This window comes from Carcharodon carcharias, chromosome 25 (genome assembly GCF_017639515.1).
Source record: "Carcharodon carcharias isolate sCarCar2 chromosome 25, sCarCar2.pri, whole genome shotgun sequence".
Taxonomy (NCBI): Eukaryota; Metazoa; Chordata; class Chondrichthyes; order Lamniformes; family Lamnidae; genus Carcharodon; species Carcharodon carcharias.
The window spans coordinates 21,982,212-22,006,269 of record NC_054491.1 but is presented as its reverse complement, the minus strand read 5'-3'; the positions used below and the strand labels follow the sequence as shown (position 1 = coordinate 22,006,269).

The 24,058-nt window shown below is 42.9% G+C and overlaps 1 long non-coding RNA gene across 2 annotated transcripts; it reads left to right on the top strand.

Annotated features, from left to right (window-relative positions):
- The first annotated feature begins 273 nt into the window (after positions 1-273).
- LOC121269508 lies at positions 274-23,857 on the top strand. Of its 2 annotated transcripts, none has more exons than XR_005941361.1 (3): positions 274-450; positions 5,926-6,051; positions 22,901-23,857. It is a non-coding gene; the product is annotated as an uncharacterized LOC121269508 (long non-coding RNA). The 2 variants fall into 2 exon arrangements; XR_005941362.1 differs by lacking the exon at positions 274-450 and adding an exon at positions 2,975-3,028.
- Positions 23,858-24,058: the final 201 nt, after the last annotated feature.

Here is a 24,058-nt window from a genome sequence, read left to right as displayed (position 1 = left end):
AGTGAGTTCATTGTACATCTAATCACTTGGCATGAAATTTATCTCTTGAATCCAAACCACCTCGATGGGGCTTGTTGGCAAAGCTGGATCTTAAATAACATTTGGCGTCAGTCTTCAATCAGAGAAATAACTGAGGTACTAATTATAGCTTCAAAAATCCGTTTAATGAACAAGGAACAAAGTTCAGAGTTTACTCTGCGCTGTAGGTGATCAGCGTTTGCACTCAGCACCCCACTTCCTCTGGCTCGTGGAAGGGCTGGAGTCAGAGAAGTGGGAGGAGAGTTAACTAAGGTTAGGAAACAGTGCATAGCAGAGCGCAGTCCAGTGCTTAGTCTAGTGGTTTAATGCCAGGGCACACACAGAAAAGACTGAAGTCATGTGAACCAACGTGACAACTGAAAGAAAAATATACATATATAGAGCACAGAGATCTCGATGCTGCCTGGCCAGGTATTATCTTTTATTTTAAATCAGCATTTAACAGCTTTTCGTCTTCTCTGTCTCTCTTTCTATTTCTCCACCTCCTGTCTCTCTCTCTCTTTTTTTAATAGAGGATTTATCTTTGGCAGAACGCCAGGCTGTGAATATCAGATGCATGATGGTACTGGTCTTTGAGGCCCCGGTATGATGGCTAAGAGCCACGATCAATTGCTAGTGAAATGAGTTGGCTGCCTGCCAATCTCAGGTTGCTATGCAGCCAGCCTGTCCTGCGCTGTTCACTGTTAAATCACAGAAGGCAAGAGTTTGGCTCCAGACAACTTTTTTTTTTCCTTCTCTTTTTGAATTTTTTTTAAACTCGTTTCAAGCAATCGGCACTGCATCAAGATATGAGAGTGTGAGATTGAAGGCCAAGGTCACAGCCTTGATGCTTAAAATTAAGATATTTGTGTGTGTGTGTGTTTGTGTCGGGAGAGAGACATAATTTTTTTTTTTTAAATTTTATATTCATGTGGGCGTCGCATTTATTGCCCATCCCTAATTGCCCTTGAGAAGGCAGTGGTGAGCCACTTTCTTGAACCGCTGCAGATTAATTCAACATAGAAAGAAGGGGATGGGGAGACATTGTGCAGGGACTAGAGCAATCTCAGAATGATTTTTAAAAAGATAAATAATTGTATTCCTGTAAATTGAGCCACATTGGGGAATTTTCTGAGGGAGGTGAGGGTGCAGGAGAGAGAGGCCACCATTCTTTCACACCCTTCGACTGTAAATGCTCCCGCATTTTAGAGGCTGGAGTTATTCTCTGGCAACATTCCACCCTCGGATATACTAATACAAGACAGTGATGCTCATTCTAATACCCTTGCCCTGCCACAAATAATCTCTGCAATTTAATTGGGTATCTGTACATGTTAATGCCTTGTGTTAATTATGCTGTTAGAAGCACAATGGGATTTGGAACACAGTGGTGGAGTGATTTGTTCTAAAATGTTATGTTTCTGCCTATCCATTTGCAAAGAAGATAATAATCTGGGAATTATTATCCTGCACTGCCTGGTGTTTTATTTGGCTGATATCCCCTTCAGATGACTTGGTATCTTCAAGCCATTGATCAGGCCGCAAGGGTCTAGACAGTTCATTGTCCCTTGGCATTAGTGGGTCCTACACTGTTGCACAATGGCGGGTGGCTCTTCAGGCATCTCAATTGCCTGGCACCAGACATGGAGTACTGGGCCGTGTGATTGCATGGCTGATCAAACAGTCGAGACGACAGAGATAGGAAGGCAGGGAGTTGGGGGCAGAGGGGAGGCCAGCAACTCTCACAAGCACCGTACTCCAGCTTGAATCCTCCTTTGCCCAAGCAAGCCCTTAGTTTTTATTCCCTTTTGTGCGCGCGCGCGCGTGTGTGTGTGTGTGTGTGTGTGTGTGTGTGTGTGTATGAGAAAGAGAGAGAGATGCTGCAAATTAGGTTTTCAGTTTGAAAAATGATCCCTAGCTGCTTCATTCCCAGTCAGCACATTTGAAGCTCGAGATTAATGTCCATGATTGGTGTAATACTGCCGCAGTAATCCGTGAGCAGAATGCAAGATGGGATATGGGGGAAAGGCCAAGACTCATGCCTATACTCAAGAGTTTACACAAATCTCCATAGTAACATGCCTGGTTATTTTGTACGCGTTTGATTTTTGTGAGGACAGATTAGGAGTATAAATTCATCTGACCAGGATATTTGATGTGTTTTGTAGACAATATTTTGCTTTTCTTTCTCAGGAATTACACTCCTCCATTTTTGTAAATAATTGACGCTAGCTGTATCGCAGTTATGAGCATTCAGTATTCAAATTATTCTGTTCTCTCTGCCACATTTCTCTCTGTTTTCTTTCTCCTTGTTCCCTCTTCCTTCCATTTTTCTCTCTTTCATCCTCTTGTTTCTTTCTTTCTCTCCTTCCTCTCGTTTCCCTCATTCCATCTCATCCCTTTTCATTTCTCTTTCTAACTCTCCCACCCCTCTCATTTTTGTCTCACATTCTCTCTGCCTTTCATTTATCTCTCTATAGCACTCCCCCCTCTCTTGTTTTCTCTCTCCCTCCTATTTCTGTCTCATTCCTCCTTCCATTTCTCACTCTGTATCGCTCTCTTTCCCTCTTTTCTCTCTCCTCTCTCCCTTTCAACTCTCTACCACTCTTCCCCCTCTCCCCCTCATTTCTCTCTCTCTCTTTCCCTTGTTTTATTTCTCTCTAACTCTGTCTCGCTGCCTGTCATTCTTCCCTCTATCTATCTATCTCTCTGTCTCTCTCTCTCTCTCTCTCTGGCTGCAGAGTTGGCAAAGCCTGTGAGGTTTCGTCGTTATTTTTCAGCCTCTGCCTGCCCACACCCGCTCCCAGCCAGAATTGGTGTTGAAAAGACTATGTAAAGAAGCATCAGTCCTCCACTGCACCCACACCCCGCGCACACCCCCCAGACCCCACTCCGTGCACTCGCGCACACGTACGCGCACACACACACACACATACACAAAAATTAGTCGTTGGCTTCACGAGAGAGAAGGGGAGAAAAGCTCCTTCAGGAGTTGCCTTGTCCTTCTTGGGTAAGGTATGTTGGAACTCTGTACCTCCAATCCAGCTGTTAACACGTAGGGAGAGGCCACATATTAAACCCGAGCGGCAGAGAGAAAAAAATGGGATTGTGAGAGGCAGTGTGCTGCAGCCAGGCTGCTTGTGAATACTCTCTCCTCCCTATCATGGCTCTTTGCTTCAAAAAAGCATGCCAAAAAAAAATTGAAAGACTCACTGTTGGCGATTTTACAAACAGATGTTGCCTCTTGATGCTCAGTTGAAGCAGAGACCAGAACAACAGTTCAGGGATTCTGGACAACTTTTGGGGGTTTGTTTTTAGGTGTGTTTGGGGGAGAGGTTAGTTTTAATTGCATTAATTTTAAATATATATATATATATATATTCCACCAGCTGTAAACTCACCCATACAAATGCTTTATTTTTAAAATATTTTTGAAAATGAAAGCCATCTCCTTTTATCTATTTACTTCAACCATGTGAGGACAAGCAGTGAATGAATTCTCGATCCTGCTTCCTAAAAGATCTCAGCTTCTCGCCCTAACCGCGCAATGTTTAAAAGAAACCCACATCGGGAATGTTAGGGTGTTCCTGGTGAGTTAGTAAAAAAAATCACCCGGCACAATGGGCTCAGATCTCTTTTCGATTCTTTTTCTTATTCTTGCTGTCTGCCTGCAAACATTTCTCCCTCCCTCTGGTGTCCCCCTGAAACCTCCCCCCCCCCCCGCCCCAGTATTGTCGAATGGAAAGTTATTTTAACAGAATGTGTTTCTCAAGTTATTAGCCTCGAGGGAAGCGATCCACTTTGAATGGAAAAGTCGTGAGGGGTAATGTGTGCAAAGCCGGGCAACTGTTAATGTCTTTACAGTGCCAACGTTACTCCATATTGTTCGTCTTTGGCAGGGTGCAGACATCTGCATAGTTTGCCGTCTGCAATCATCCTTCCCTTTCTGTTGCTTTCCTGACCTGTGCCTCTGTCTCGAAAGTGTTAAAATTACTTGGCACCAGAACTGCATTTCAAAGCAGATTTGTCTTCTCTTTGCATTCAAGATTCACAGGGTACCATCTGATATTAAAATTCACATTGTCGGGCTTCGAGTATTGTGCCAAGATCCACGCTAAGCCCTTTGCACTCTCTCTCTCTCTCTCTCTCTCATTCTCGTTCTCTCCCTCTTTCTTTCCTTATGCCCCTTTCGTCCTTAATTGCCGTTTAATGCTTGGAGAGAGAGCGAAAAAAAAAAGCTCAAAGAGGCTCCTTCTAAGTTTTCTGGCTCTGGGAATTAGATGTTTGATTGCGATTGAGTGGCCAAGTCTTTGTGTGTTTGTGTGTGTGTGTGTGTGTGTGTGTGCGTGTGTGTGTGTGTGTGTGTGTGTGTGTGTGTTAACTTTCCCAAGTCTTTGTGAGCCTGTAAATCTTTCTCTCCCCCTCTCACCCTATCTGCTGATGGCTATCCATCAACCAAATGGTTCTGTCGCTGCACTAAGTAAGATTCCGCAGTGCCCACGCACTGCATGGTGCCAGTTTTGCTTGGTTGGGACAGCATCGGATTGAAGGGGGCACGATCCAAAATTCATTGTCTGAAAACTGCCACATCGCTTTGTCTCATAATTTTTTTTGTTGTTTGTTTTTGTTGTTGAAAAACCGAGGCAAATATTTCCATCCTAATCCCGCCAGGAAGAAACAAAAGAATAGTAATCGCCATTTTTTTTGCTAGAAAGAGGAAACAGCTGGCTTGTGCAGTCAGCAGATTTAATTGCAAGAGAAACCGATTCCATTTGCAAAGGATAAAATTCTATTGGTGACCTTTTTCGGATTACAGAAAGCAGTGAGGCTCCCCCTTTAGCTTGTGCCTATGTTGCCTGTGTTTTTCCGGAATGTGGAATTACCCGAACCCTGCTCGGAGCGAGTGTGTTGGGAGCGCTGCTTTCCACGTTGGTTGAATTCCACCATGTCACGAGGTAGGCCCTCCTGTCACAAACGGCAAAGCATCTTAAAATGAGGCAGGACATCTGGCGACTGAGGGAGAGCAAATAGGGGAGGGTGGGGGTGTGTAGGTGAGGAGCGTGCGGAGGAGGGGGAGCCTGGATAAAGGTCCATTTGGACCCCTCTCTCTTCCTCCCTCTCTCCCCACAAAGCAAAGTAATTGTGAGAGTTGTAGATTTTGTGAAAGTGCGTCAGCTTTTTTGTGTTTCCCTTTTCATTCTTTGCGTTCTTCCGACGGAGAGTGGACAAGCAGAAAGGTGAGGCCTGTGTCTCAGCTTTTAATAGAACATTTAATTCAGCCGCTTGCCTTTTTGGAAGTAGGTGGATTGGGGTGTGCTGCTGCTTCAGTCCAGCTGCGCGTTTCCGTTCTCTTTTGGAATTTTGCGACGTGTGTGTCTGTGAGAGAGATTTAAGCTGTAAGCCACACTTAAAATTGGTTCAAAGACATTATTGCTTTTTCGGGAGGGAAACATTTACGGAAGAGACAAGAACAAAAAAGAGAGAGAGTGAGAGAGAAATAGAGACACAAAGACTGTCTCCAAGCTTGGTGTGCAGAAGGAGCCTGGCTAGCTAGCCAAGGAGTCCGCTATGGTACAAAGCAAATCGAGACAAGTAATTCTCCCGATACTGGTTGTGCTTCGATGAGGGATCATACTTTTCACTTGATTCTGTGACATTATCTCATGTTTGATAGTAATTTAAATCAAGAAACTTTATTTTTTTAAACAGCACGCGCACAATCGTCAACATTTGATGTCCAAGATTGGATGAGCTTTTTTTAAACATTTCCAACATTTAAGAAATCGTAAAGCATTGTCATGTTTAATTGTACTGAGTTTGTCATTCTGGGAGTATTAGTAATAAATGATTTCACTTGAAATGTTTAAAAGCGCCATTTCATTTATTATTTTCTCACTTCTATTTTAGGATCTCAGATCTCGGCCTAGCAAGAGAAAACACAGCCTGGTGAGCCAATGACATCCCATGCCAGGAGTTGAAACTGAGAGCTAACAGATGGCCCTACACGCATACACAGAGCAACCAGATCACAGTGTTGGTGTTTTGAGTTTTAATATTATTTTTATAATTGTTTGGAAAGCTTTTAGTTTGGTCAGATTTTATTTGAGAGATGTGGTGACTTTTGCAAATTCATTTAAAATGGCAACCAACACTAAAGGAAATCTCTAGTTTAGGGAGTGTTTTGTAAGCACACAATGTACTTTTGACATCTGTACTTATACACAACAGGTGTAAGCTTCTTTGTGTAAACAGAAAGGGAGAAAAAGGGAAGTGAGATAAGGAGAATAGAAGAAGGAGGAAGAGAGGAGAAAGAATGGCATTAGTGACAAGGTAAAGGGGATGAAAAAGAAACAAGGAATAAAAAGAAGGAGCCAAATGGATACAGATGTTGAAAGCCAGCTGCCGCTAACCCGTAGATCCGAACTTGTGTTTTGCATACCCCACAAGCTCGTGTCTATAGGTCTGTGTCTACATGGTCAAGAGACAACACAGTTTTTCCTCAGCAATAAATGACCAACATGAGGATATAAAGACCTCTTGTGGTGATTCTCAGCCATGGACACGATGATTGCCTCAGCCTCAGACAGTCCCAGTTGTGAGCATAAGCCCTGCAGGTGTTGTGGGTCCTCTTTTCGTATTGCATGTGTAGAGGAACCAAGTCATAGGAACAACCATATGGCATTGAATTTTACAGGCAGGAGCAGGCCATTCGTCCCACCTGGTCTGTGCTGGTGTTCATGTTGCACACGAGCCTACTCAAGTACTGAAGTGAATTGGGCCAACTTTAAATCCTTGTTTCTTTTCTTCTTTTGTAACAGGGTGGGGCTGGCAGTGTAAAAATCCCAACCCATGAGTCAGTGATGCAGCAGAGCTTCCAGCAAGCAACCTCCCTGTTGATAATTAACTGTTTAACCAGTCATTTACTCCCCTCTGGAAATAGTGACCAAGAAGCTCATGGTTATTTTTTTCAATACCTTGTGATAAAATTTTATGAATCCCCATGAAATGTGGTTTCCTCTTGAACTAGCCATGAAAGAAGAAAAGGACCTGTGTCTTAGAACAAAGGTTAGACCAGAAATGGACAGTTACAACAAATCCACCTGATGGTATGATGGTCTCTCAGATTTACACCTTCCCTGGACCACAGTCTGAGAGTTCACTGCACAGTAAGCTTTCACTAAATACAGAGCAGTTGTAAGGTCTTCTTTTTGGGGGTGGGATAAGATGGAGTTTGGGTCTATTGGGAAGAGAGGAGCTCAGAGAACCATAGGACATGCTTAATTCAAATAGACTGTCTTTTGGGCCCTTTGCTCCCATCATTGACAGCCTCAGTATTGCCAAAGATTGTTTTTAAATTAGAACTGAAATGAGTTCTCAGTTATTAAGTACTAGTTGGCTGGGGTGTTGGCTTGTTTTGGGGAGGGTGTGTGTCTTTGTCAATGTGTGTGCTTGTGTACCTGTGTGTGTCTGTCTACCTGTGTGGATTTGTAAAATTCCTCAAGTACAATAAGGCCATGTTTATGGATTTCTCCATTTTTCTCCCCCTCAGTGTGTGTTTGCATCATCCAGCCACCCCTTTAGAAAGCATAGTTATGTAGCAAAAACTCCAAACTTCGGACAGATACAACATCTTCCAACCCTCTTTCTGTCCCTCGCCCCTAATCCATCCCTCTGCCATCCTTCAATCTCACCCTCACCTACCTTCTGCCTAACCCCTTCCCCACCCTTCTCTCACTCACATCTCTAGTCACCCCCGTCCCTTCCCTACCCTCACCCCAACCCTCTTTTCACCACCCAGCCCCAACAACCACTTCTCTTTGAACCCCTGATGCAGGAGTCGATGAGCCAATTGCTGTGTGCATTCAGGCTGAGGTAGTAGGTTGTATAGTTTAGAATTATACCAAGGGAGATAACTGTACAACCTCCTAGCTTTCCCTGGGGCATGCGTACAACAGCAGCGGGGGAAACAAGTCACGGACAATCGACCCCAGAGAAAATAAAACCCCCAAGATAACTGAGAAAATGGTAAGCACTTTGATTTGCTCTCATGGGTTGAAACCCATAAATCTGTAAGTATCTGACCTCCTGTTAGAAAGATACTGGGGGCACAATCACCCTTGCACATCTTTCAAAAGGTTCATTTTACAGAGAAAAGCATTGGTGTTTAAAGTGACAGTGTTAACCCTTTATTCCCTGTAGGTCTCTCTGTTGATTTAGCCACATTCTTCGAACAGTAATGTTTTCTGTCAGCGTGTAACAATTGTGGGAGGTGGGGGGAGTGATCCTAGTTTACTGATGTTTTGCTTTTCTTGTTGCACTTTTTCACTCAGCATCTCTCCCCCCCCGCAAATGCCCTCATTCCAGTGACCCTGTAGATCAATAACCAACAACTATGCTAATCAACTATATAGATCAGTGGGTCACTGGCTCAGGCCCCAGTCAAGTGTTGAAACAAGTATCCTCAACCAAGGGCAGGAACAGGAGCCCTACAGTTGGTCTTCACCATTTAGTTATGAGGGAGGGAGTATAATTAACAAAATATACCTTCCAACTGGATAGCTATCCATTAATCCAATTGGGATCCAGTGTGCGAGTGATGTGAGATACATGTGGTGAGTGTAGCATGGCTTGGGATGAACAGGTAACTTTCAACCTATGATTCCCAAAGCTCTTCACCATTGGGGGTTTTCCCATATTATGTCTGGGTCTGTTGTAGACTCATTGATAGAGATTGATTGCTATGATTAGTCAACAACTCTATTATTGTTGTATCATGTGACTATTAGGATGGTGGAAGGTGAACAAGGTGGACCATGGTCTTTTTTTATAGCAATTCCTCTGTTGATCAGTAAACATGTTTCTTTGGTAAGTGGGGACAGGATTAGATTGAGCTCTCGTGGTTAAATAGCTCAGCGTCCAGTGTCACACATCAGGACTGGTAACTAAGGCACTGGGAATATTTACGCCAGTGAGTTTCAGCAACAACTTTTATTTATAGAGGAACTGTAACTTGGTAAAAAATATCGCTTCACAGGAACATAAATCTGGAAATAAAAACCTGAATCAGTAAAAATGACCATGAAGGGACTGGATTGTCAAAAAACACTCAACTGGTTCACTTAATGTCCCTTTAGGGAAGGAAACCTGCTGTTTTTACCCAGTCTGGGTTTATGTGTGACTCCAGTCCCACACCAATATGGTTAACTCTTAACTACCCTCTGTAACGGCCTAACAAGACATAATTGTCAGTGATGCCCACACCCTGAGAATGAATAAAAATATGACTGCAGATCTGTGTTAGTCAACGGGTTCCAGTAGATGGGATTCCGTAGCCCTCTAGCCATTGAATTCAAAAGGGAAAGGACAATTAGCATTGAATCCATTTCCTTCTAAATACTTCTGCATTCAATTCTGTTTGGCAGGGTGGGAGGAGGAGGGGTGTTGAAACACAATATTTAACCAGTGTTTACTCTTCCTAACCCAACACCAAAAATGGGACATTCACATGTTATAAGTATTGTTTCCTCAGATGAGAGAGTTGTCCTTGAGGAGAAGTCAAGTAAAATGCACCGATGCTGCCTGGAGTTTAGGTGAATGACAAGTGATCTCATTGAAATATGTAAAATCCTTAAGGGATTTGACAGGGTAGATACTGAGAGGCTGTTTCCCCTGACTGGAGAGTCCTGAACTAAGGGGCACAGTGTCAGATTAAGAAGTCGGCTATTTAGGACTGAGGTGATGAGAAATGTCTTCACTGAATCTTTGAATTTTCTACCCCAGAGGCCTGTGGGGCTCAGACATTGAATCTATTCAAGACTGAGATGGATACATTTTTGAACAGTAAGGATAGGGTGGGAAAATGAAGTTGAGGTGAAGGATAAGCCATGATCTTACTGAATGGCGAAGCAGGCTCAAGGGGCCAAATGGTCTACTCCTGCTCCTATTTCTTATGTACTTAAAAAGATTGGGTTTCATGTATTGAGTTAGTGAGGGAGGCTGTCTACGATATCAGAGCTTGTGATATAGCATAGTGGGTTGATTTGTTGATTTACAGTGATATTTCATTTGGTTTGTTTCCTCACAGGGAATGCTGTGAGTGACTTGTCCTGTAGCTGAGGCTGTGAGTTATCACAAAATGTTATAAAGGGCTTCAACTGGGCATGTGATTGTTAAAGAAGATTTCTTTAAAAAAATATAATTTGTACAACATTTATTGATATATTAAAGGGGAACCATCCTTTGGAATTCATTCAACAAAGCCTTACCCCTTCCGCAACCTAATTGCTTCTCCTCCTCCCCCTGAGGGTGCAGCCTCCTGGATATGGATATCATAAGGTGACCTGCCCAAGTCCCGGTTGTTCAATCCAAACTGATGGTGAGTGTCATTGTAGTGGAACCTCACAAAGAAGACCATACTTGTTCTCCCTCAGCATCTAGGTTGCAGGAGCCCTGGCTGGATATTTTTCCCTGCCCTGGCCCAGGCATGTGAAGGCCAAATATTGCATCCTAACAGCTGCCCACAGCTGCAAACTTGCATGGTCAGCTCTACACTTGACAATGCACTTACCAATCAAGGGACAAATTCCCACGAGATTTGCACAAAATTTCTTCCATTAAACGAAGCGGAAGGGTTGGTCACAATGTGGGATAACAAGAAAAATTAATATGGGCAGCTGAAACTTTTCTGTCTGCTACATCTTCTGATCCATAAGGCTCCTTCCACTGCAAACTACATTTACCAAGACCAAAGTAAGGGAATGTTTTAAACAGTATTGAATTATAATATATTACATTGAACCTACAGCACAAAAACAGGCCATTCAGCCCAACTGCCCTATGCTAGTGTTTGTGCTCCAGAAGAGTCCTCTCTCACTTTGATTATCTCTTCCCGCTCTGCTGCCTAGACACCTCTATTCCCTCATGTGGGTGCGAAACCTCTCCTTAATGCATCAATGCTCTTTGCTTCAAACACACCTCAAGACCTTGTTCCAATCTCAGTGCAGTTACATTTAGAGATCTTCTGTTACCGCCAATTGAAATATTCAAGTCTTAGCCTGCCAAACTGAGTCTAAACACTAGGAGAAAGGATTCTCCTTCTCCTGCCTGTACTTCTGATCTCCCAGTGCAATGGCTGCTTCTTGAGCTCCCCCTCAGTTATCTTATTGAATAGACTGTCTGGAAAGGTCCCTGAGATTAAAACCAGGCAGCAGAGAGTTAATTGTCGTAGTGTGCCCGCTATTTCTGATTGGCAGTGAGCATGTATCCCATCTTCGACCTGTCTTCACAGAATCGCAGCCCCCACCACCCAAGAGGCATTTTGTTAAATAGAATCTTTCTTTCTCACTTTTCAGCAGATTCCCACCCCCATCCCATGGGATTCCTGCCCATCCCATGGGATTACTGCCCATCCCGTGGGATTCCTGCCCATCCCATGGGTTTACTGCCTGCTGAATTAGGTTAAAATCACCTCCCGCCCCTTTGATTCAGAATGAAGTATTACTCTTTTGTCATTTTATTTAAAAGGTATTGCGGTTTGGGCGAAACCCGAATCCTGTCACCACCGATGTCCTGTTCTGGGTATTAGTGCAACAGCCTGTCCGAGTTGAACACACCCGTCAGTGCTTGAACATCTAATGTGGAGGAATTTTAGAGTTGGAAACCCAAATAAGGTTTTTTTTAGTGTAATAAATACTCCTTTTGAAAGGGTATTATAAGCTTACGGCTTTGCCAATACACGCGTTGTAGAATCAGATACTGAACTGAAAGTTAATGGAGATAGTTGAGGCTTATAGAGCACCAAACAATATCAAACTCTAGATTTGGGCTCACTTTGATGCCTGAAAATACTCAGTATTTCAGTGAAAATATTGTATTCTAATCCCACACCCCTTGCCCCTTTAGAGCTCCAGAACCATAGATTATTCCCCAGAGGGGGTTCAGGTTGCTGATCTGTTCCAGAACTCTGCCAATAAGATTGGATTCACGATTCAACACACAGCAGCCTCCACCTCCCAAGTTTTCTGCGGAACTCTTTGCATTTATTTCTAGCCACTGAATGTTTCATCTCATTCCCCTTTAGTCCTGTATTTGTTGAATTGCTGTCCTCTACCCCTAACCCTGCATGAGGTGCTAACTCTGCCTGAAGTGTCCAACAAATCACTGGTATCTCTCCCAAGTGTTCACGTTTTCAGATGTCAAAGGCTAGGCCATCAGGAGGGGAGGCATTAGGCATAGCTTCACCACGTCCTCACCTCACAACCATCGAGTCACAGTTTCCGACATGACTTACTGTATAAGAGACAAGGATACCTATCTCGTCTGGTTTCCTAACCCTTGTGTGCTAATACCATTTGAAGCCCTTTATAGCATTTTCCCTTGGAACTGTTAAAGCTTTATCACTTTATTTAGGGCACGTAGGATTGAGGGAATGCGGCACTGTCAAAGATGCTGTCCTTTGATTGAGACATTAAACTGAGTCCCCCATCTCAAAGAACAAAAGTTCGAAGAAGAGCAGGGAAGCTTCCCTGGTGTGGTGGCTAATATTTGCCCCACAACCAACACAACTAATCATTTATCACATTTAATTTATGGGATCTTGCTGTGTACATATTACCTGCTTTGTTTTCTCTATTAGAACAGTGACCTATCAGTATTGCTGCTAAATTGCCCACGTGTGTGGGACATGTAACAAACTGGAAGGTACCACACAAGCCTTGTTCTGTGTTAAATATGGCTGCGCAATAAAAAGCTGAAGGTACTGCGCACTGAAAAACTGGTCACACACAACAGTGTGATTGATCACTATACTTCAAATATGCTGCGTTGGCTGCTGGCAGTTTTAACTCTGGGTGAGAGTGTAAACTGGCTGAAAATTAATTAGCCACCATGATATACCACATCTGATCTACATTTACATTGAAATCAACAAAAGAGAAAATTGGGAAGAACATAGGGCCAGGAGGAGACCATTCAGCCCCTCCAGCCTGTCTCACCATTCAGTGAGATCATGGGTGATCTGCAACCTAACTCCACATACCTGCCATTGCCCCATATCCCTTAATATCCTTGGTTAACAAAAATCTATCCGTCTCAAATCTATGACTGACTGTTGATCTAGCATCAATTGTCATTTGTGAGAGTTTGCATGAAGCTGTGTTTTCTAATTTCATTCCTGAAAAGCCTGCCTTTAATTTTTTAGATTATATGCTCTAGACTAGCGGAAATAAGTTTCTATCTATCCTATCTGTTCCCCTTAATACCTTGAAAACCTCAGTCATCACCCCTTGACATTCAAAATTCCAGTCAAGGGGCTCTATTGCAGGACAATCAATGGGTAGTAAAGTCCATATCACTCACTTTACATCATTGGCCAACGTTAAACCATAACCTCCCCTATCCCATTTTTGTAAAGAAATCTGAGCTGAGCTTGAAGCTATGTAAACAGTGGCCAACATGTTACTCTCTAATAGTTAACTGTGGTTAATTGGATGAGTGTCTTGATTGGAAACAGGGTTGGAGGTTAGATCGATAATAATGGACTGAGGTTATTAATGACCCCGAGAGACATGATGGTGTTTGGGGAGGGAAATATTCCCAAGAGGGCAGCAAGCAAACGTGGAAATGTGCAGATGTGAGAATGAATGAATGCTGTGGAGTCTTAATTGACTAACTTGTTTCTGCTAAAAATGCTAGTTGCTACTGTTCACTATGGAGAACCGAGATGGGTGAGAATGAGCCCATGTAAATGATGCATATGGAATGAGAGAAGTGTTTCATAGTCACGTTCTATATGTAACATGGGACTCCAGTGTGGCATTTATTGGCAGACACCCTCGCAGATGTTTAAACTAAAATTACTAGGTAAACCTTATTCAATCCAACCCATCACTTCATATATTAAGACTGGGGATAGGCTGATGAATTCACCATGTCCCTATTCAGGATGCTGCTTCCTATTGATCCATTAGCAGTGAGGTATTAAGGCACTGGCTGTGCAATTTGTTCCAGAGGCAAAGATTATGTGCAAAGAACCAGTTAGGCTGTACTCAAATCCTAAACCCCTTCCAATCCAGGGATAACCTCCTCGGATATTGAGGTGTTGGTGCAATTCTTGCTGACACCTTATTTACAAATTCTGTTTGTATCAGAACGTGGTAAAGAAAAAAATGTGTTTAGATAGCACGTTTCACAGACTCAGGATGTCCCAAAGGGGTTCACAACCAATGAATTACTTTTGAAGTGTTGCCATTATTGTTTTGTGGGTAAGTTTAGCATCCAGTTTGTACACAGCAAGCTCCCACAAACAGCAACAAAATAATTGACCCAATCATCTGGATTCTTTTTTGGCGTTGGTTGAGATCACCTTCTGATATTGCCCCTGGATGTGCTAAGATGCCATGAGGTGGGTAGACTTCTTATCCCATTCTCTGGACAATTTCAGTTTCCTAATGCCCTTTAACTACCCCCCCCCACCCCCCCCCACCCCCTCTCAACCACCCTCCTGTTGCAACAGCAATTGCATTCATATAGCACCTTTAAAGTAGTGAATTGCTTCGAAGACTCCTCACTTTAGCGTAAACAGACAAAATTTGACACCAAGCCAAAGAAGGAGTTACTGAGACAGGGTGACCAAAATCGTGATCAAATAAGAAGGTTTTACAGATTGTCTTAAGGGAAGAAAGAGAGCTGGAGAGGTTCAGGAAGGAATAACAACGTTAGGGTATACACCTTTGAAGACATGCTTGTCAATAGCAGGATGAAGGGAGTGAGGGATGCACAATGGCCAGAGTTAGTGGAAATTTGAGAAAAATAAATGCAGGACCTGTTTTTCAAAATATATAATTGTCCCTGTGAATTATCATGAATTTACAGTTTTGTTCTTGTGTTGTTTAAATTGATGGAGAAACATGTGAAGGAGTTGGTTTCATAATGGTGAATGTAAGGGTAGTTTGGTAATGATAGATGTAAATCTCAATTTCAGCAGGGCACAAACAGGTGGCAATGGAATGATTGCCCATTATACAACCATCCAATTGGCTATAATGGGAAGAAAAGGGTGGGGTATACATCAGCAGCCGATTCCTGCCAGAGTTGAATTTAGTCTGTGTTGTGCAGGTTCACTCTAAAGCCTCTTGCTAAGTGATCCTCTCCCGCCTTTTATCAAAGCCTAAGCTCAGAATTGCTGCAGAATTGGGGCAGATGAAAGGGTATGGGATCAGGACCTGAGTTCTGATGTTCGCTACGCTGCTGGTGAAAGCTCTATGAAGCTCTCAGTAACTAATGTCTGACACGCCATGAAACTGAGGCAAGCATATTTTTTTCACTGATGTTGCTTGAGGGATAAATATTGACCCCAGAAAGAAAATCCCTGTTCTTCTTTGAAATATTGCCATGGGATATTTTACATCCACCTGAGAGGGCAGACAGGGCCTCAGTTTAATATCTTCGCTGAAAGATGGCATATCTGACAGTGCAGCATTCCCTCAGAATTGGCACTGGGCATGTTAACCTGGATTATGTGCTAAGTGTCTGGAGTGGCATTTGAATCAACAACCTGACTCAGAGGTGAGAGCGCTACCTGCTGAACCAGAGTATCTTCCAACTCACTTTAAGGAATACCATAGAGATCCTGTTGGTATTTTTATAAAATGAAAACAAGGACAGAAATAAACAACATATCAGGCAGAATTTTCCATGCCCACTGGCATTGGGCATCATGGTGGCCATGAGCGGACAATATGGCGGAAAGGCCAAAAATCTGTTTCATGCCATCATGAAACCAGTTTGCAATCGTCTGCTCTGTCCATCAATGGTGGGCCATGATTCCCCCGCCACACATTGGGAACTTCATTGCAATACATCTGCATATCATTATAAGCCCAGCTCGCCAGAATCAGCCCCCCATGCTGGATCATCCAAATATGTCCATATCATTGCACAGTGACATGTTTCACAATTGAACATAAGCGACGAGCACTTAGCAAGCCACACTTCTCTCGGGACTTCGAGGTTTGTTTGCCTTCCTTGCAGCACTCGCGGTCATCAGCACCAGGCTTCTCAGGCTCCACCTTTGGGGGAGCTCACGGGCATGTCTCTATTTACGAGACCAGCTGTAAGGTCTGGGTGGCTTTTCAATGGCTGCGGGGCGAGGGCTTGCTTGGGGAAGGGGGAGAAGTGGTCTCGGACAAGGGAAGAGGCTGCAAGGCAAGGGCATTACTGCAGAAGGGGGTATCCCAAGGTGTGTCCGAGGACACATGTTGATGTGTGTAAATGACGTCAAGAGGGTGAGGGCTGAGGAGGCAGTCTCCAGAGGAGATGAGGCCAGATGGAGATGTGAGGGCTTGTGTGAGAGAGAGATTGGTGATGTCCCTTGAGCTGGCAGTGAGTGAGATGCCAGTGAATGTGTGATGGGCTTGTGAGTGTAAGAGTTTAGAGTGATGAGATTGTTGCCTTACCCTGGTGGCACGGAGGAGATCATTTATCCTCTTCTGCACTCTCCTTAGCATCTTTAGCACTGACAATCTCTGCCACCGCCTCCCAAGCTGGAGTGTTGACACTGATGGACCTCCTGCAGCCAGAGGGGGTAGAGGACATCACAGTGGGCACCAACTGTGTCCAGAAGGCCTCCCAGGAATGCGTCACTGAATCGGGGGGGCCACAGTCGACTTGCCTTTCGGGGCCATGTCCTCTGTGCAGCAGTCCTGGGCTGGATGTACTTAGCGGTGTGCGTGCAGCTGCACTTTACATATGGTGCCTGGTGTGAGGAAATGGCAAGGGGATGGCATGGCAGGTGAATTGGAGGCCGTCCTCAGCGAAGCAACATGTTTCCCGGGAATGCATAATTAATGAGGTGGGATTGGGATAATACGGCATGAAGATCTGCCATTGTGGCTGGCAGGTAAATGTTTTCTTTCCTGCCCGGTACCGCACTTAGTACAAATCTGGGACGATTCTGCCCATCATCTCAATGATGCGACTCCCAAAATGTACCTTGTAATGATGAGACTGTGTCTCTAAATCCCTTGGCTCTTTGACTGCAATGAATTGGTCATTGAGTGTGATTACTGAGTGAGTGATGAGGTGCTAAATGGAGCCGTTAAAAGGATCAATTAACAGATTACCATTTGGATGAGACTCAAACATTAATCCTCTGTTGTGTCCATTTATTTTTCTAAGGTGGTGTCAGGGAAATTATAAAATGGATATTAGGGGGCCACAAAGATGGCATAGATCTATTAATTAGAGGAAACCATAGAAATTCTGAAAGCCCACAGGTGCGAACATTCCTCCCTAAAAGCATCTCCATTAATTCTAACCCTAAAAATTGATGTTAATGTAAAGCAAGTTGCTTTGTTTAAAAATCATTGGAGATAGAGATGATGTTTCAACAACATATGGACAATTTTATTTAAAGGGAGAATTAATTTATAAAGACCCTTTTCAAATGAACTTTTTGTCTCCATGGGCCATGTATCTTAAAGCCTCCGAGCTAACATTTAACTCCATCCACCCCTTAATTTTCATGTACTTTATGTCAGGTTGCTGACACTAACAGAGAAGCTTGAGCACTCAGTCCAGGCTGAATACTGAGGGAGAGCTGCACTGAAGGAGGAGTCATCTTTCAGATGACATATTAAACCATCTCCCCATCTGCCCTGTAAGGTAAACAATAAATCCCATGGCCACTATTTAGAGAAGGGCAGGAGAATTCTCCTTTGTGTCTTAGGCAATATTTATCCCTCAATCAACATCACAGAAAAAAAACTGGTCAAGATCAGATTGCTGTTTGTGGGATCTTGCTGTGTGAGAATTGGCTGCCATGTTTCCTGGATTATAACAGTGACCACACTTCAAAAAGTGCTTAATTGGCTGTAAAACACTTTGGGACATCCTAAGATTGTGAAAGGTGCAATACAAATGCAAGTTCTTGCTCTCTGGGGTATTAACTCATCTTGGGCGGTGGTGAATCAGCAGGCTATTTACACACCACCCAGTTTTCATTTCCGTTGACTCAATCTTTCTCTGATCTGAATCAGATTCATCCACCAATGATGCTACAGCTTTCGGAGAAGGCCTTTCCAAATCTCCAGGCCAACAAATTGGCATCAGAACAAACCAACCAGTAAGAAATAATATCCCAAGTAGGACTGAGTTACCTGGGCTGACGGGCTGGAGATGACTCACAGACGTATAGTTTGAACTATACCCCTGATCTAGGATTCCTGCCAGAGTTGGCCTTTGAAATTGGATATCTGGTAAAATTGAGGAATGAAAAGTAGGCAGAAAAAGCGAACTTTCCAACTGCCTCAATGTTTTAAAAAAATCTGTTGTGCGGACAAGTTCAACCACGTGCACCAACATGAGTCTAAAACATTAAAGGTGCAGAACGGAGGGAACTTTGCTTCTAACCCGGGAGGATTAGGCACTGAAACCTGGAGCAAATAAAAAAGTGGGTTTAGCCTTTTCCCCAGGTTTTGAGAAAAAATGCAGATTAGAGTTAACTGTTTAATTGTGATTTATTCTGCTTTAGGTTAGATGACCAACATTTATTGTCCATCCCTAGTTACCCTGATACAAGTGTTAAGAGTCAGCCACATTGGTGTGGGAATGGAGTCACATATAGGCCCAGACCAGGTAAGGACAGCAGGTTTCCTTTCCTAAAAGACAAGTTATATTTTTAATGACAATCCAACGCCTTCAAGGCCTTTTACCATTACCTTAGCTCGATTTAAACTAAATTCATCATTCTCAAACTACCGTGATGGGATTTGAACTCTCATTCTCTGGATTATTAGTCCAGGCCTCAAAATGATACATCCAGTAACATAACCACCACACTGTTATAAAAACAAAAACTGCTGGAAAAACTCAGCAGGTCTTACAGCATCTGTGGAGAGAAAGACAAGAGTCTGCTGAGTTTTTCCAACAATTTTTGTTTTTTGTTTCAGATTTCCAGCATCTGCAGTATTTTGCTTTTATCACCACACTATTATATTCTTTAACATTAAAACTATGGAACTCCTTGTGTGCCTCCATGTCCCTTCACCTACAATCTGCAGCTTTTAAAGCATAAACCAAATGCCAGCTATCTGCTAATTGCTGCTTTATCTCATATTCTGTCCTACTCCTTCCGTCCCTTTCATATTCCGCACTTTGGTCCTTTTCTTCAGTTTTCTCTTCAATAATAACGAGGTTGGATATCCCAGAAATGGCCTCTTCTCTCCATGACTCAAATGAATTTGGACATTTTCACTAACCTGAAATTACCCGAATTCAATCCGCTTGAGAAACTGAGGGGTTATTCTAGGACGTGTAACCTCGCTACAATGATCAGAAGACAGTTACTGTATTAAACCAGTAGGTGGAAGTTAGGAGCAGGAGTGTGTTGTCATACTCACCAAGGTTAGGGTTCCCAACCTTCCAGGATTAAAGACTAATCTCCTGTTATGAACAACTGGATGAAAATTATAAGGGCATTTAAAAAGTGTGTTTATTTGCATGAACACTTATTTATAAAAATATTGGAGATGGGGAGAAGATCCAATTGGACAATGAAGGGACTGATCATCACGGTGGTGGAGTGTGGGGCGTGAAGGCGGAGCAATAAGAGGCCATGTGACGATATCTCCAGGAAAATGTCCAAGCATACTTGTCAACCCGAGCCAACACTGCTCAGGGGAGGTCTTTAATGGTGGAAATCTCCATCTCGCTGCGGGGAAAGGGAATTGCCTGAATCCCAGCTTGTGTCAGGCTCAGACTATTCCATGGCAAGGGCCTTAGAATCCTCCTGCGCCCACCCAGGCATTGTTGAAAAGGTTAGTAAAGAAGAGCACATTGGATAATTGATCAATGATATCCTGGTGCTATGTGTGTTTAAGTACAGCAGCTGGCCGTGAGTATTGTTGAAATAAGCCCTATGGAAGATAAATGTGACAAGGCAGCTCCTTGTGGTCAAGCATCATGCACTTAATCTCCCACAACTTTATTCAAAAAATTAGATCATCATCCAATTCCAACTGAAAACTGTCAGCATCTCTGCTCTGCATTGGAATGGTCATCATGTGGGAAGGATATGGTGGTTAGAAATTGGAACTCACCATCTAATGGAGTGATTGAGGTGAATAGCATAGATTCCTTTACGTGGAAGCTAGATATGTACATGAGGGATAGAAGGTTATGCTGATAGAATTAGATGAAGTAAGGTAGAAGGACCTATGAGTGGAGGATAAACACCAGCATAGACTAGTTGAGCTGACTGGCCCTTTTTGTGATGTAAATACTATTAATGTGGCCCAAACAATGTTCAAACTCTCAGTCAGACTCTCATCCTCTACATTGCCCCTAAGCAGCCTCTTGTCTGGTTTTATTGGCACAATGTGACTATTCTGACAGAAGATCTGAAGGAGAGAGAGAAAATATCATTGAAAAAAAAACCATGCACATCTATAATTCTTAGCCAGATCTTATCTGTTTCTATGGTAATTTTACGCCAGTTAATTTAATTTGCTTTTAAAAAATGGAAGTTCTGCTCCATTTGACTGGAATTGATTCACAATCATTTGAAGATTGAAGATTACGTTTCCCTTTTTTGGTATTTTCCAAGAATTTTCTGAAAAATTTGTAGCATTGCATCAAAACCTGGTTTGCTTCAAGCTTACGACAATACCATTTACCTTCAATAAGCCAATTGCTTTCAAATAATAGACTGGCACTCAGGATTGTGTCCCCTTTAACTTGACTGTAAATTAATCACAATTTAATGAGGAGTAAGAAGCCGATTCTGATTATTTAAAGGCATGCTATGTTAAGATAAATATCATTTTTTGGAGTGTGTTAATACATTTTAACAATCTCCACTGATTCTTTACATCTGGCTGCGTGTCTACAGAGCTGCAGTTGGTCTCTGTACACAGACATAGAACAAAAAGAAAGATTTGTTTTTATATAGCGCCTTCCATGACCGCAGGACATCCCAAAGCACTTTACAGCCAGTGAAGTACTTTTGAAATGTAGTCATTATTGTAGGAAACGCGATAGCCAATTTATGCACTGCAGTACCCCATAAAAAGTAGTGAATGAATGACCTGTGTTTCTAGCGATGTTCGTTGAGTGAAAAGCATTGGCCTGGACACTGGGGAGAACTCCACTGTTTTCCTTTGAGTAGTGCCTCAGGATCTTTTATATCCACCTGGGCTGACAGGGCCTTGGTTTACTATCCATCTAAAAGACAACATCTCAGACAGTGCAGCACTCCCTCAGCACTGCATTGGGATTTGAAACCATAATCTTATGGCTCAGAGGCAAGAGTGAGCCAAGACTAAAGCTTTCAAATCTAATGGTTGGAAGGATATGGCTTTATGATTGGTTGAGCATTGCCCAGTCAAACTGTTTCTCCATCATTCCTGCCTCTCGGCCACAGGTGCCCACAACCCTCTCGTACCTCATCTAAGTGGCAGCATGTTCTTTATGTGTAAGTCCTGATCAGTTAGTGACTAAGGGCTCTTTGACCTTGAGGGCCTCATTGGTCAAGCTCAGTACTATTCTGATCCAGTGTCTGTGTATGCACATGATCCAGCAGGACTCACTGCACCATGACCAGGAGCGGGAATTCTCCTTTTCCTCCTATTCTTGTTCAAACTGAGACCAGCGACTGCATAAAATGAGGAACCTTCTAATCCCCCATTGAAGTGGACAGTGTAATTTACCTACTCGACCATTACGAATCCTTGAGAAAGTCCCTCCCAACTCGGTTGTGGTTGGGTGATGATGCTGGATGTGTGATGAGTGTCCTGATCTCTGTCCTCAGCGTATCAGCAGCAGTGGAGTGTTCTGACCTACCCTGTCAGCCACAGAATCAGTGATCAGGAAAAATATAGAGGAACCAGGTCAGAAACCAGAGTGGGCAAAATAAAATCTGGCTCCACTGGGGGCTGAGGGAACAGCAGCAGATTGAAGGGACCAAGACTGGAGTCTTGGTTGAGACATTTTACTCAGTTCAGTTTCCTCAATTCAATGTGAATGCTTCAGCAAGTCACAGAGACCAGGTTAGAAATCGGGGATACTGGAACTGGTGTAGAAGATGGACCAACTTATCTAGGAGCTTGGGGTTTAAATTCAACCCAGAGAACTCGAATAGATAACTTCCATCTGTGTTGACTACGAGAGTCTTATATTACATTGAACTATACAGAATCTATAGCACAGAAACAGACCATTCAACCCATTTGGCCTGTGCTGGTGTTTATATTCCACACAAGTGTCCTCCCATTCTATCTACCTTATCTCAGCCTTTCAGAATATCTTTCTATTTCCTTTTGCTCATGTACTTGTCTAGTTTAATTTTGAAAGCATCTAAGTGATTTGAGTCAACGACTGTATGTGCTCCATTAAGTAAATACATTTTTCCTTATTTCCCTGTTATTATCTTGTCTTGTATTTATGGCCCTTGTTTTAGATTGTCCCAATGGTGGAAATATTCTCACAACATCTACCGTGTCCAACTTATTCATAATTTTAAAGGCCTCTATTAGGTCTAATCTAAGTCTTCACTTCTAAAGGAAAAACCCCAATTTGTTCAGTCTTTCCCAATACATATAATCTTGCAGTTCTGGTACCATCCTTGTGAGTCTGTTTTTGCACCTTCTCCAGTGCTTCTATGTCCTTTGTATGGTGAGCAGAACCATGCACAGTACTGTGAAAATTACCTGATCAGGGTCATACAACATAACTTCACTACTTTTGAATTCTATACCTGAGAAATAAATCTAAGTGCTTTGTTAGCATTTTTAATTGCTGTGCTGACTTGCGATTCTGCTTATGATTTGTTCACCTGTGTCCCTAGATGCCTTTGCTCTTCCGCTCATTCAGTTTCTTATTTTCTAAGGTGTGGGTGACCTTTCTGTTTTTCCTTCCGAAGTGATTACGTGAGGTGCGTATGCGTGATCTGAAGCCTGAATTGACATGGGCCCCATAGTGGGAAGATTGATCCCAATCCTTCGCTCGCCTAGCAATCTCACTCAGAGAAGCCTCACGATGGAGAAAAGGCAAATGTCCCACTGCTGATATCAGAGGTGTTCTCCTGAGATTGAGATCCGAATACATTCTTGAAGACTGATTACAGGAGAACCAATAACACAATATCCAATACTTGACTTGGGAGTGTCTGACACAGATACAAGATGCTCAAAATGGTACTCATTTCCTTAGAGCTTCAACACAAATCACTTGTAAAAGAAAATTATTTGCAATTAAATCCAGCCCTGTGTTATAACCCTCCCTTCATATTCAGTCTTCACTTGTATTGCTTTCTTTCTGTTATCCCTGCCCCCGTATCATAAGGCTCTCACAGGATAAAGTTGAGAAAGACCATTCAATCCATCTTAGCTCATCCACCTCCAGTGAAAAGATCCTACAGTTCCCTTCATTCTCCCCAATCCCTTCACAGCATTAAATTGATGCTAAAATGATTGCAGGACTTTCACTAATGCTAAGCCAAAACATTGCAGATGCTGGAAATCTGCAATATGTATAGAAAATGGAGGAATCCCGCTGCAGGTCAAGCAGCATCTGTGGGGCATGAAACAGAGTTAACGTGTCAGGTCAATGCCCTCAACCACGGTTTTGCCTTCACTGATTTATCTGGGAGCTCATTCCAGGTGTGGATTACTCTTTGTAACTAAAACCTCTTGACATCAATCCTAAATCTGTTTTGACTTGTTTCACCATTATATGCCCTTGGCTTACACTCATGATATAGTTTAAATTAATTTTCAGCCTGCTTGCTATCTTATCTCTCTATGCTGGGCACCCTGTTTAGAAAGTAATAAAAACCTACAGCTTATCCAGATTTCGTTCAAAGCTCCATTTCTGGCCGTTACTGTGTGGTCCTTCTGTCTGCAGATTAGCTGCTGTGTTTCCAACCTCACAATGCTGGCTAGACTTCAAAAGCACTTCATTGACTGTAAAATTGGGATATCCTAAGGATGTGGAAGGTACTATATAAATGCAAGTTTTTTTTTCTTTCTTTGACCTCTCCCCTGAC